The sequence below is a fragment of the Papaver somniferum genome, chromosome 10 (genome assembly GCF_003573695.1).
Source record: "Papaver somniferum cultivar HN1 chromosome 10, ASM357369v1, whole genome shotgun sequence".
In the NCBI taxonomy this organism is placed as follows: domain Eukaryota; kingdom Viridiplantae; phylum Streptophyta; class Magnoliopsida; order Ranunculales; family Papaveraceae; genus Papaver; species Papaver somniferum.
In genome coordinates, this window is record NC_039367.1 from 51,797,123 (window position 1) to 51,812,499 (window position 15,377).

The following is a 15,377-nucleotide window of genomic DNA, read 5'->3' on the forward strand; positions in this document are numbered from 1 at the left end:
TCCTAGTCCGAGACTTAGCTAATAGTATACTAGAAATCAATACTTATAGTTTTGATCACTAACATTGACAAATATGCTTGAGATAGCAATGCATGCGAGTTCGACCGAGCAGTGCTCTAACAATCTCCCCCTTTGTCAATTTTAGTGACAAAACTATCAATACATATGGAATACAAAATAAATAAACTTTTGTAGCTTCTCTTCCACATGCATGATCTCCTTGGTTCTTCAACATTACTCGAAATCTTCGTCACTTCCAAGTACTCCAATGATTCTAAAGGTTGTAAGTTTAGCATCATCGTTGTTTAAAATCCATAGCTATAACAATGAGAAAACAAGAGTTCTCAATCATTGTTACAAAGTGTCATAGTATTATTACACAACATCAAAGTTCAATTGTATCACAAATTCGACAACAATACTATGGTGATATTATCACTCCCCCTTAGTCAATACTCCATCTCACATGGAAACCACTCCCCCTTACATAATGATCCGAAAACCATATGTATTTGTAGTGTGAAATACACATTAATTCTCCCCCTTTTTGTCAATAAAATTGGCAAATTTACGAAAACTAGTGGGATCCTAATGAAATTTCCATAGAAATATTTCATGACCAAAAGAAAGCACATATCAAATCTTTAGATGCCATCATATAGCCGAAGCTAAATGCATTCATCAAGGAGTTCATAAAGATACAAGATAACCCCTATAATATTCCACAGCCGCACTCCCCACAAAGATTTGGCAATTGAGCACAAGTTCAATTAAGAACTCTCCACCATAAATTGTCATTCCCTAAAGAATAACAACGACGACCTTACTTTCACAAGAAAAGAAGGATTTCTTTGGACATAACAAATCACATACGAATATGAATTTGAATCCAAAATACTCAATTAAATTAACCACAAGAAAACCCATGATTAATTTAATCGGAAATGCTCAACATAAGAGAACTTATGGAGCCGCACAATATATACATAAAAATATGGATCAGGGAAGATCAATACTGCGGAAAAGACAAGGATTCATTCTATTTTCCATCACTATTTGCACAATGACAAATAATATGCATAATCCTCGTAAACAAAAGTTCATCCTATCTTCCATAAATATTTGCATGATGACATACAATAGGCTCAACTTTTTTAATGTCAAAAGTTCATTCATTCTTTTATTAATACTTGCATATCGACATGTGAAAGACTTAACTTTTGACAAAGTATGGGACAATCACAGTTCACGGTCGCAAACACACATATCCCATAACAAATTGCAATATATAAAACCATAAAGATTAATACTGCAAAAATCATCTTCCAAACAACTTTAGAGTTTAAACAAATAAACCTAAAAACAATGAAGATGAAAACGTTGGACATAGATATGTGTAATCACAATAATGGCTATTCCAAACTCTAGTTATTCTTCCTAAAAAACACAAGAATTAATTCTCATAAGAAGATTTACTAGGAAAATAAAATCAATAATCTAAAAAATTTACTTATCATCTTCATCATTGGAAACAATCCAAGATGCTTGAATTATGTTCAAATCTTCCTTGATATCGGGAAACTTAGTTGCAACCAATAACAATTGTTCTTGCACACACTTCACCCTTGAACTGACCTTACGCACACCCTTGTGAATTTTTCAAGAAGACTCAAGGTGGTAGGATCACAAGAACCGTTAAGGGAATCATCTCTTTGTATTTTGCACACATTCTCCCTTGTACGTTTGAAAGTACATGGACGAACATGTTTGGGTGTTCCAAGAGAATTTCCAATTGGATCAAAACCACGTTCACGGCAAATTTGACCAATCAAGCAAGGGAAGCCTAACTTCTTGTTGGATGAAGTCATCGAAGTCATTTGAAAAATAATGAAACCACAAACATCGAGACTTGGAGTACCCAATTCAAGGAAATAGACCAATTCCGCAAACTCTCGACTCCACCGAGAATTCTCAATTGTGGAGGGACAAAGATTAGAGATACCGAGTTTTCAGAAAGCCATCAAGGCAACACTAAGAACATTAGTAGAAAACTCTCCTTCATTCCAAGCAACCTTCTTACCACAAAGACCATGAGAGATGTCTTCATACGATGGTCGGTCATCACTTGGCCTAGGTAGACGAACATTACCCAAAAGAATTTTGGTAATCTTCGAAATCAACTCTCTATTAACAAGAAACCTTTCTCTATTTATCATGGTTTTGAATTCCATTTTTTCGAGATCAACATCATGAATGTTGGCATAGAAAATTCTTGCGAGAGTATCAAATCCTTGACCAAGACCATCAAAGATGTTTCCAAGATTGAATTTTTCAAAGAAAACTAAATCCTCTTTATGTCCACCAATTTATTTTCTAAAATAAAACCCTTAGATGAAATCCTTTCAAAAACATTAGCACAAGAATCATTAACAAACCTAATCCTAAGAGAATTTTGGTCTAAAGGAAGATTCATGCTAGAAGAACCCAAACTTTTTGAAATTCATTTTGAAACCTTGAAATTCATCATGAGGTCTAGAAATTGAAAAGAAAAACAAGAGGAAATCACTTACTTGGAATGAACCTTGAACACCCTTTTGTCTTGTTTTCCTCCAAGGAATTTAATGGAGGAAATTCATGAACCCTAGAAAGTTCACGTACGCGGACTGATTGGATGAAGAAGAAGGTACGCGTACTTCTTCTTTATATACCCCACTAATGGGCTTGGACTCGTTTATGAACCGCGACCCACAAAAGGAATGTGGGATTTTCTTTGATGTTCTCACATCAAGGTTGTGCATTCCGTGACAACACAATTTATGAGAGGAGACGGATGCAGTAGAAATCTTATTCGAAAATCCTAGAAGGACATAATAACATTTTTAACCCAACTGTACACAAATCAAACCATTTCTTGCCCCATCTCAAGATATATATATACATTGGGTAGAGCCAAACTTGTTACCAAGAGGAACTATGTGCAGAGAGACTTTCATGAACTATTCCTGGTTGATATTTGTGAGCATTCCCAGTGATATAATCATAGTAATGATGATAATCATGGTTACTAGAGCTTTCTAGCCTCCTTTTCATTTGACCAGAAAGAAGATTTTTCCGACAACTTGAAACTGTGTTAACAACACGAGAACCCGTTTTATTGGATCTACTTGTTTTGACAGCAGGTTTAGTTCGTACACCATGGTTGCACGATATTACATGTACCGAACTTTTATCGGATTAATTCTTAGATTTAACGGAATTAAGTTTCTATAAGAATCTAAAAACACTTTCAAATGCTATAAATAGATCTTTGTCAATTGATCCGTCATGATAGTATTCCTCATAAAGATTAAGAATTAATTTAGTGGGATTCCATATTGTTAGAGCATTGCTCGGTCGAACTCGCATGCATTTCTATCTCAAGCATGTTTGTCAATGTTAGTGATCAAAACTATAAGTCTTGATTTCTAGTCTATTATAGCTAAGGTCTCGGACTAGGATAGAAAGTGTAGTTGAGCTCAAGAACTCCATGGCAATCATCATACAAGACGAAGGACTACTCAAGGAACCGGTGGATCTTCATCGACTAAAAGGTATGTGGAGACTTGAACTTATCTATCACTCAAAAGTATATTTATCTCCTATCTTGAGACAAAAGTCATTTTGCTATACAGACTTAGATTATACACATTTGCTATTTCGAGCCGAGTTGATCTCGCCTATCTATTTCTCGAAATATGTGTTGGTAAGCTTTCGCTTTAGCCAAATTCATCTTTACCTAGTGACAAATGTCATGTTATGTTTCAATCACTTTGAAAATTGCTCTGACGAAAAATGGTATGTGAATAACGACTATATAACGTTCTCTGAGAATGTTTCAATGATTGAAATGAGAGTTTAGATTACATAACCATTGGTAGGATATAAGCATTATTGTGGAAACACGTATATGTATAAGTCCTTATTCCTTGAACCAAAGTTTGCGAACTTTGTTGATCAAGAGAAACGGAATGTGGCGTGAGCCAAGTCCGCGAAATGGTGGAAGTTCTCGACCCAAGAATTTCTGCTGGAGTTTGTGAACTCCATCCGTGAGCTTAAGTCCGCGAACCCAGTCCGCAAACTTGAGTAGGTTATATCTAAAATCGGTTGTTCTTGAACTCATGTTTATATAAACTAAGAAATGCTTTTGCAAACCGTGGCTATAAAGTTCATGAACCGATTCGAATGAATCAAACCGTTTTTGCTTCGATTGTGTCTTGTGTAGTTACATAAGATCTAAGCAATTGAACAGCTCTCTAACTAGTTCATTTGAGTCATTTGAACTAGTTATGGTGAAGAAGAATATGGTTGATATGAAAGTGATCATATGGCTAACCATTTGGTTGACTATTGTTGAACCAAAAAATGTACAAGTTTGGGTACGGTTACACAAGCCTAGAAACGTGCATTTCATTTGTGTGTAACAAGCTAGTTTTCGATCTAACGGTTGAAAGATATTAGCTTGAATATAAATCAGGTTTTCATCTAACGATGAATATTGAATGTTTTGTTATCAAGCTAACATTGATTGCAAACCCTGATTTGAAAGACTATATAAGGGAGAACTCTAGAAACTGGGAAACCTAATCCCCACACCTTCTATGTGATACTAGTTGTGCTAAGCTAGAGTCGATTCTCCTTTAACCTTTGGTTTCTTCTTCTAAACCAGGTTAACGACTTAAAGACTTCATTGGGATTGTGAAGCCAGACCGATACTACTTTCTCGTAGTTGTGTGATCTGATCTTGTTGTTTCTATCGCACGAGTACAATTGTAATAATTGGATTGAGATTGATATCTCCGATAGGCAAGATATAAAAGAAATCACAAACACTTCGTCTCATCGTTTGTGATTCCACAATATCTTTTTTCGCTGCGTCAATTAGGATTATTGTGAGGTGATTGATAATACTAGGTTGTTCTTTAGGAATATAAGTCTGGTTTATCAATTGGTTCCTGTTCACCTTGATTTATCAAAAGACGGAACAAAAACTCGTAGGTATATTCGTGGGAGACGGATTTATCTATTACCGTAAACTTTTCTGTATGATACAGATTTGTTTATTAAAGTCTTCGACTTTTGGTCGTAGCAACTCTTAGTTGTGGGTGAGATCATCTAAGAGAATCAAGTACGTAGTATCCTGCTGGGATCAGAGACGTAGGAGCATAATTGTACCTTGGATCAGTGTGAGATTGATTGGGGTTCAACTACAGTCCAGACCGAAGTTAATTTGGAGTAGGCTAGTGTCTGTAGCGGCTTAATATAGTGTCTGTTCAATCTGGACTAGGTCCCGGGATTTTTCTGCATTTGCGGTTTCCTGGTTAACAAAATTATGGTGTCTGTGTTATTTATTTTCCGCACTATATTTTGTTATATAATTGAAATATCACAGGGTGTGCGTTGTTCAATCAATTAGAATATCCGACCTTTTGGTTGTTGATTTAAATTGGTTGACACTTGGATATTGGTCTTTGGTACCATCCAAGTTATCTCTCTAGTATTTGATAAAGACTCGAAAATTTCTATTTGCTTGAGTATATATCAGAGATTGAGACATAAACTCTTTGATGTACTTTTTATTTAGATTGAGTCTGACTATCTAGTTGATTCTCTATAAAGTATATTAGAGTTTGTCCATACAGATTGCTAAGCGAAATATTGGGTGTCGTTGTTATACCCTCACTTTTTCACATATCTTTGAGCGTCGACTACGATTTTTTAACAGACTCTTCTTAGGAGAGCTTTTAATTTTTTCCTTTAGATTGTTCATCATCATCTAAGCTTTCCAATGTCTTGGATGAAGCAGGATTATCACGAGAGACCAGAGGTCTAGTCAATAATCTTTGAGCAATCTTTACGGAATTCTGGCGTGCGTTACAGATGCCAAGAGCAAGCTTCCTAAAGAAATTTCCCATAGGGACAGTCTTTAGGAAACAGTCAAACACAAATTTACTAGATTTATAGTATTTGCATGCTCTGATACCAATTAAAAAAGCGGTGGTCTAAAAACTACACCCAATATTTCGCTTAGAAATCTATATGGAAAAACTCCAATATACTTTTAAGAGAATCAACTAGTCCGTCAGACTCAATCTTATTAAAAGTATATCGAAGAGTTATATCTCACTTTCTCGATTCAATACTTACTCAAGCAAATAGAAATCTGCGAGTCTAATTGAACAAGAGAAATCACTTGAACGGTACCAAAGACCAATGTTCAAGAATCAGTCAATTTCAATCAACAACCAAAGGTTGGATTTCCCAATTGATCGATTCGACGCACAACCTGTGATATTTCAATTATATAACAAAATATAATAACGGAAAAAAAATAACAAAGACACCAGAAGTTTTGTTAACGAGGAAACCGCAAATGCAGAAAAACCTCGGGACCTAGTCCAGTTTGAACACACAGTGTATTAAGATGCTATAGACACTAGCCTACTACAAATTAACTTCGTTCTGGACTGTAGTTGAACCCCAATCAATCTCACACTAACCAAAAGTATTGTTGCGCTCCTTACTTCTCTGATCCCAGCAGGATACTACACACTTGGTTCCCTTAGATGATCTCACCCACAACTAAGAGTTGCTACGACCAAAAGTCGAATACTTTAATAAACAAATCTGTATCACACAGAAAAGTCTACGGTAATAGATAATTCTCTCTCCCACAGAAATACCTACGAATTTTTGTTCCGTCTTTTGACAAATCAAGGTGAACAGGAACCAATTGATAACCCGGACTTATATTCCCGAAGAACAACCTAGAATTATCAATCACCTCACAATAATCTGAATTGACTAGCGAAACAAAATATTGTGGAATCACAAACGATGAGATGAAGGTGTATGTGACTACTTTTGTATCTTGCCTATCGGAGAAATTAATCTCAAGCCAATCTTACGATTGTACTCAAATACGATAGAAACAGCAAGATCAAATCACGCAACTACAGAGAAATAGTTGGGTCTGGCTTCACAATCCCAATGAAGTCTTCAAGTTGTTAACCTACAGGGTCTCGATAGAAACTTAAGGTTAAAGGAGAATCGACTCTAGCTAATACAACTAGTATCACACAGGAGGTGTGGGGATTAGGTTTCCCAGTTGCTAGAGTTCTCCTATATATAGTCTTCCATATCAGGGTTTGCAATCAATGTTAGCTTAGTAACAAAGCATTCAATATTCACCGTTAGATGAAAACCTAATTAGATGCAAGCTAATATATTTCTACCGTTAGATCGAACTTAGCTTGTTACACACAAATGAAATGCACGTTTATTTAGGTTTGTGTAACCGTACCCAAACATGTACATTTAGTTGGTTCAACAATAGTTAACCAAATTGTTAGCCATATGAGCACTTTCATATCAACCATATTCATATTAACCATAACTAGTTCAAATGACTCAAGAGAACTAGCTAGAGAGTTGTTAAATTGCTTAGATCTCATAGAAGTGTAGATACCGTCGAAATCGGTTAGGATCTCTAAATATCCAAAATGGTTAAACACACGAGAAAATTATTATTAGGGATTATTATTATCGAAGCCGCCACCCAACTTAGGGAGTTGGGACCCAAAGGGAGCACTAGTCCAAATTTACAGAGATAGGTCTGGGAACCAAGATACGGGCTAGGAAAATGTGGGGCATCTAACTCGTCCAATCCAAAGATTGTCCTCTACTTTATAATCGGGATTTTAGGATTCTATTTCGTAATAACAAATAATGAAATAAAATCATAAAATTGTAAATGCCAATTAAATCATCAAGCTAAGTAACAATGCACCCCCTGTAAAATGAAAACAAAACCCGGTCAAATCAAAAGAAATATTATTATCACCAAAATTATTATCAATATTATTATTAATATTATTATTATTATGAGAAAATTATTATTATTACTAAATAGTCTACGCACCCAAATATATCATTCAACCAAACAATTATTACTGTTATATTTCACTTCGCTTATCGGCCATTAAAACATGCATTGATACTTGACCAAGATGAGATAGACACGACATAACATGATATGGAATTGGACCGAACATAACCTAGAACTAGCAGATCGTCGAGCAGACTACTACCAAATTGCAGTGTGTATGCTATTTAATATAAATCATGGAATATGGACGACTAGGACTAAGATATAGAACATGAGACTAGACAGACCATGGTGACTTCAACTCTTAATGCTGCAAATGTAAAATCCTTCAGAAAGTTTCATATGACCATGGAACAAAAGATGACAAAACAGATTTAGCATATGATCAAAGTCAAACAAGATGTAAGGGTTCACTGTGTTACAGCAACTAGATAAGCCAAGTTCAAATTAAACAAAGGGAATAACAATGGACTTATGGTGTTAACAAACGATGAATGCTTTTTCAATTATCAATTAATTCTCCTTACACGATCAAATCATCAATACAAAGATGAAATATAATGTGCGGCTACCTGTTTGGTTGTCGAGAATTCTGTTATGTTACTTAGCTTAATGAGCGAATCCAACAATGCTAGCTGCCGGGAAATCATATATCCAAAACACCAAACTAATCACCGTACTAATATGATTTCTTCTCTACCCTCTTTTCCAAAAGATTTTTCTCCTCCCCCGACACCAAAGAATGACTCCCTATTTATAGTCTTACTCCCTTAACTACGATTTTGGGATTAAACGATCCAATCCGACGATTCTAACCTAAAATCTAAATTTCATTTCCATTTTAACAAACATTATTCTTTTATTCTTTATATTATTTCATTTCATTCTTAAATTAAAATATTTTCATTTAAGCCTAAAATCTAAGCTAGGGAGGCAAGTCTTGGGAACAAAGTAAAACTAGGGTGTCCACATTTTGTTATTAGAGTAAACGTCCAACTTTGGACATGTACAGGTCACGGATACGAACTGGGTGTCTCTGTGGGACTTAATTGTTGGTGGACTATCTTTAGGCTCATTTTAACGTCCACTAACTTGGTGTCTTCAGAACTAGTGGGTACTAGTTCATATTTTGGGACTTGGTGAAACAAGTCTGTACGTGTTGCTTTTCTAAGGGCTGGTTTATTATAAGGTGGTAGTCACGACCCTAATTTGCACTAATTTGGACCTTAACACCAAGACCATTTCGGATACGATTTCGCGGCATACTAACGTCACCGTGCAAAATTGGGGTGTCTACAAGAGGTATATAAGACACAGTCGAAGCCAAAACGATTTGATTCACTCGAATCAATTCATGAATTTTATAGTCACAGTTTGCAAAGTATGCATTCCTTAGTTTATATAAGTTTAAGTTCACGAATAATCATTTTTTGAAACTAACCCACTTAAGTACGCATACTGGTAGGCGGACTCAAGTACCCGGAATAAGTTTGTTTTTCGTTCACAAACTCCAACAGAAATTCACGGGATGTGAACTTCCGACAGTGCGCGTACTGGTACGCGGACTTCAGTTCCGGTTTTTCTCAGCAACAAAGTACGCATACTTTGGTTCAAGGAATAAAGACTTACACACGTATGAGTTATCAAACAATGTTTATATCCTTTCAAGGTTATATTCAAAACTCTCATTAAAATCATTGAAACATTCTTAGAGGACGTTATATAGTTGTTGTTCACAAGCTATTTTTCGTCAAAGCGATTTTCAGGTAATTGAAACTAATATGACTTTCGTCATTAGTAAAGATGAACTTGACCAAAGCGAAAGCTTACCGACACATATTTCGAGAAATAGATAAGCGAGATAAACTCGGCTCGAAATAGCAAATGTGTATAATTATAGTCTATATAGCAATATGGTTATTGTCTTAAGATAGGAGATATAGTAGATAGACTTTTGAGTGATAGATAAGTTCAAGTCTCCATATACCTTTTAGTCGATGAAGTTCCACCAGTTCCTTGAGTAGTTCTTCGTTTTTGTATGATGATCGCCATGGAGTCTAGAGCTGAACTACACTTTCTATCCTAGTCCGAGACTTAGCTAATAGTATACTAGAAATCAAGACTTATAATTTTGATCACTAACATTGACAATCATGCTTGAGATAGCAACGCATGCGAGTTCGACCGAGCAGTCCTCTAACATCAACTTTACTTTAGATGATATCACAGAGTCGAAACTTAGTGACTTCATAAAGGAGTTTATTAAGATACAATTTAACCCCTACATGTTCCACAACCACTTCTCCCCTCAAAGATATACCAATTAAGCACAAGTACATTTAAGAACTCTCCCCCATAAAATGTTATTCCCGAAAGAACAACAAGAGTGACCTTTCTCCAAGGAGAAGGATTTATGAATTGGATTTTAGAAATCCCACAAGGAGATACGAGCTAAGGACCAATCATTGAAAGTCTCTCATGAGATCGTGTCACTAAAAAAATAGAACTATCTCATGGTAACGATACACAATTTGTAATCATGAAGATCAACTATTGTGATCATCTTTTCTAAGATACAAACTTGTATAAACAAGAATTAATATGCCTAGGAGGAAGAATAACTTTTTCACAAGGATTTACATTACACCAAGAATGGTTACCGTAAGTGTATGAAAAATTTTCTTTGACAATAAAAACCAACATCCTATGGCTTTGATTATTGCTTCTAACCTGTTATGTATGCTTAAGAATTTTAATCACAAATCAAGTTAGGTAATTAAGAATCATACGCGTGGTATTTAACCATATTCATCTTAACCATAACTAGTTCAAATGACTCAAATGAAACTAGTTAAAGAGCCGTTCAATTGCTATATTCTCATAGAAGTATATAAGAACACAATTGAAGCAAAATCGGCTTGATTCACTCGAATCAATTCATGAACATTATAGCCACGGTTTGCAAAGATTGCATTCCTTATTTTATAAATGTTTAAGTTCATGTAGACAAGCGATTTTAAAAAGTAACCACTTAAGTATACGTACGGGTATGCGTACTTAAGTAACCGGATTTGAGTTTGGTTTGGTTTTCAAACTCAGCAGAAATTCACGGACGTGAACTTCCGCGAGTATGTGTACGGGTACGCATACTTACCCAGTCTCCTTCAACCATTTTGTATACACACAAGTATGCGTACTTTTGGTTCCCGGTTTTGGATTTATACACTAATGTGCGAACACATTATGCTTATATCCAAAGATGGTTATAAGATTATAAACTCTTTATTTCAATCATTGAAATATTCTTCTATAATGACAATAGCAGTTTTCACACACTATTAGTATCAAAGCAATTTTCAAGATATTGAAATAATCAACATGATTTCCGTCACGAGTAAAGATGAACTTGGTTGAAGCAAAATCTTACCAACACATATTTCGAGAACTATGTAAGCGAGTTAGACTCAGCTCGAAATAATAAGTTGTTCCACATATTCAAAAATTACCCAACACAATATGTGCGCCCCAATTCTTTTGCAATCCTCACCGCATTTACTAGGGCTTCTTGGTGAGGATGCACTTCCAACACAATCAGGTTGTGTTGAGGTGAACAAAATTTTGCTCACCACAGGTATTTGAAACAAAATCATGCATGGACTCTAGGAATTTAACAACTTCCTTGAAACTTTCAATAACTGTTCCATACCTTTTTAAGATGTTATCCCTTGTCGAACTCTGTCTGGGAGATCCTTCTTAATAGTACTTGTTGCTTTATTAATCTTCTTTGGTACCCATTTCTGAGTAGCTTTTGGAGCAACATATTTCTTTTTCTCCCCAATATAATTATGAAATTTCTTAGAGGGAATACTAGAAGAACTGATATTATGAGACACAGTTTTTCTCCAGTTTGGAACATCAGATCTTGTCATCTTAACAGAGTCAAATCTGGATTTATCTCGTTTAAGAAATCTGCAATTCCTTTGCAAGTGACCTTGTTTTCCAAAATAAAAGCAATGTTTAGCAGAATGGAAAAAGTTATGTTTAGTGTTACCTGAATGTGTATGTGCTTGCTTTGGAGCTTGACAGAATTTTCTCTTTTCGTCATCGGCAGTTGGTAGAGATCCTTCACTTTTGTCAATCGTGGAAGGTTTTGGTTTAGAAGAATCTTTATCTCTGACAAATTTTACCTCTTTGCTAATACCAGGAGCTTCTATTCCTTCATATCCCAATCCTCGTGTATCACGATGAATTCTACATGCTCCCAATATCGAGTTAATTTCTCTGAGCTGCAATTTCTAGACAAACTCTCTTTTAAGCTCGAGTTTTCTTCTTCCAACCTTTTGACCTTTTTGAGCGCAATAACTAGATCATTATTGGATGATTCACATTGAACTGTGAGATCTTCTTGTTCTGAATCAAATAACAAGTTCATCTCAATATTCTCCAAGTTATCTAGATTTGTTTGAAGAATATTTTCCCGATCTCAACTTCCGGCAATTTCTTCTTTAAGCATTCGTATTTCGTTGAGATAATCTCTTACATCACTAGAATCAAGTTGGTCTTGCAAGTCTTTATTCCGACAACGAAGTCCCTCATATTTAACTTTCTCACTGAGTATGGTGTTTTCAGCTTCAGAGAGTTTTTGATGACATTCCTTAAGAAGATTATTAGCAACTGGATCTCTATGGAACACTTCTTCGACAGAATCAGAATCAGTATCCGAAAGAATCTTTTCAGAAGCTAATGCAACCTCGCCTGCATACTCTTGGTGATCATAATATTCGGGTCCATCATCAAGAGTATGCAAAGCTGCTGCATATGCCGATTGTCTACGGCTCCAACTAGGACATAACTGAAGAAAGGTACCCGTAACCACGACAATTAAAGCATTGTACATCATCATTAGGAGATGTTGTACCTTTAGAAAAACTCTTTTTCCTGTCTCTCAAGATTTTTCTAAATTGTCGTGGAGTAACATCCTTAGAATCTGGAGAACCAGATTTATCCTTAGAGGATTCAGAATTGTTTGCAGCTTTAAAGAAATCACCTCTTTTCCAGATCGGTTTTCATTATCAAAGATCTTTAACTTTCCAACAAGAGTATTCCTGGAGAGTGTAGAAAGATCGTTTTCTTTTTCAATGGCATGTTTCTTAGACTCGTATCTTGATGGTAGAGACCTGAGAATTTTGCACACAATATCTTTCTCCGGAATAGTTCTTCCTAATGAAAATGAGGAGTTAACTATTTGAGAAAGTCTTTGGTTAAACTCATCAAAGGTTTCATCATCAGACATACGAAGGTTTTCTCAGTCAGAAGATAGGTATTGAAGCCTTGCTTCTTTCTCTGTGGCATTCCCTTCAAATACGGTTTCTAAGATATCCCACACATCTTTAGACTTATTGCAAGTAGTCACATGATGCTGGAGATATGGAGTAATGGCATGGATGATAGCATTTAATCCTTCCAAGTTTTTCTTGGCAACAAGAATCTCAAGATCATCATAATCACCAATATCCTTCGCAACAGTTACACCGTCTATTGTAACTAATGGAGGATTATAGACATTAACAATACGAACCCATGATTGAAAATATCGCGCTTTTATAGAGATAGCACTTCTGTCCATATCAGATCACTAAAAACACATATTTAAAAGGTCTTTAACGTGTTTGTTTGCTCTGATATCAATTGAAAATGCGGGGGTCTAACAACCACACCCAATATTTCGTTTGGCAATCTGAGAGGACTTACAACTATATACTTTCAAGAGAATCAACTAGACAGTCATACTCAATCTTATAGGAAAGCATATCAAGGAGCGATATCTCTATTTTATTTTAACACAATCAGAGTTAAACAGAAACAAATCCGTAAACCTGATTTTAGTGTGAAGCTCTTGAACCAAAATCTTTTGTGCTAATCACAACCTATTCAATATCCACCGTATATAAACCTCTTTAAGATACAATCACTAAAGGAATATTTCAACACAGTGTCCACTTGAAATAGGGTTAGTCCAGACTAATCTAACAATGTGAAAATAACAAAATTAATTGTTCAAGATCAATCAAGTCTTATCCAACAAACAAGGTCGGATTTAACAACTATGATTGATTAACGTACAACCTGTATTATTTCAATTACATAAATAAAATATAATGCGGAAAAGAAATAACACATACACTAGAAATTTTGTTAACGAGGAAACCGCAAATGCAGAAATACCCCGGAACCTAGTCCAGAATAAACATACACTGAATATAAGCTGTTACAACAATTTCCTACTACCCATTCGGACTAGATTTAATACCTGCTTTAGCACTTATATAAATCCTAGCACAAAACCGTTTGTCTTTAGGAATTCTTCTCGTATATCTTCTAGCAGAACCCAAGGCTCTCTTTAGAAGATACAAACAACACAATTGATATTTTTCGATCTTTTGTGTTCACAAAACACCAAATCGATTTCCCTTTAGATGTAAATCAAGGTTTTGGAAATCTTGTGTTTGTTGTGAATAACTACCAAATAAAAAGTAGTGAAATCAAAACAAACTTGTAGATTAGGGTTTTAACTTACAATTAGTATGCGTACTCACAAGAAGTCCGTGAACCTGATTTTTGTAATTGAACTTGGGTGATTCCAAAGATCAATTTCCAAGTTAAGAAAACCCTAATGATTCTACAACAAGAACAACTAGATAAATATAGAGATATCTTGTTTTAAACTTCTTAAGGAATTTTACGAGATACCTTAATAGAATTTTTCTTTCTAGCTTCCGATTTCGACTAACAAGTGTTGGTATACGATCGGAAACTGAAATCTATCAAAACCTAGGGTTTATGATCAACAACTCTTGAATGGTTTTATGTCAGAAGAGAAAACCTTAGAATAGACAAGAGGTGAAAAACCTAGATTACAAGTTATATAATCAATCACGAAGATTAAACCCAACTTGGATTTGTGATCCACAATGCAAAGACTTTTGTCTCGCTCTTGTTCACGAAGAACAGAAGACATGGAAAACAACCTTATGAGCTTACACCAATTTTCCAAAAGGGATAAAAACGTGTAGCACTCACGAACCCTTTATTTATAATGAAAGGTAGCTTGAAAGCTAAGCAAAGATATTTTCCTTTTTCAAGACTCTCCTAATTTTGGGAGTCTTTCCTAAGTTACAACTCTTGCCAAAATAATTAACTAAATAATTAATTAGAAAATATTGTATTTATGTGAATAAATCACATTTTAACTTAGGAAGGAATTAAAAGTTATCACAAACACTTTAATATGGCAATCAAATATGTTTGGATTAATAGCCATCTTGCCTAGATAAGGAAACATCACCAATTTGAATAAAAAAGACTTCTAGTCACGTAATTGGGCCCAAGTACGTGAACCGTTAGAAGCAGTCCATGGATTGTTTCTTCTTAACGAACTGTAACAATTACAACA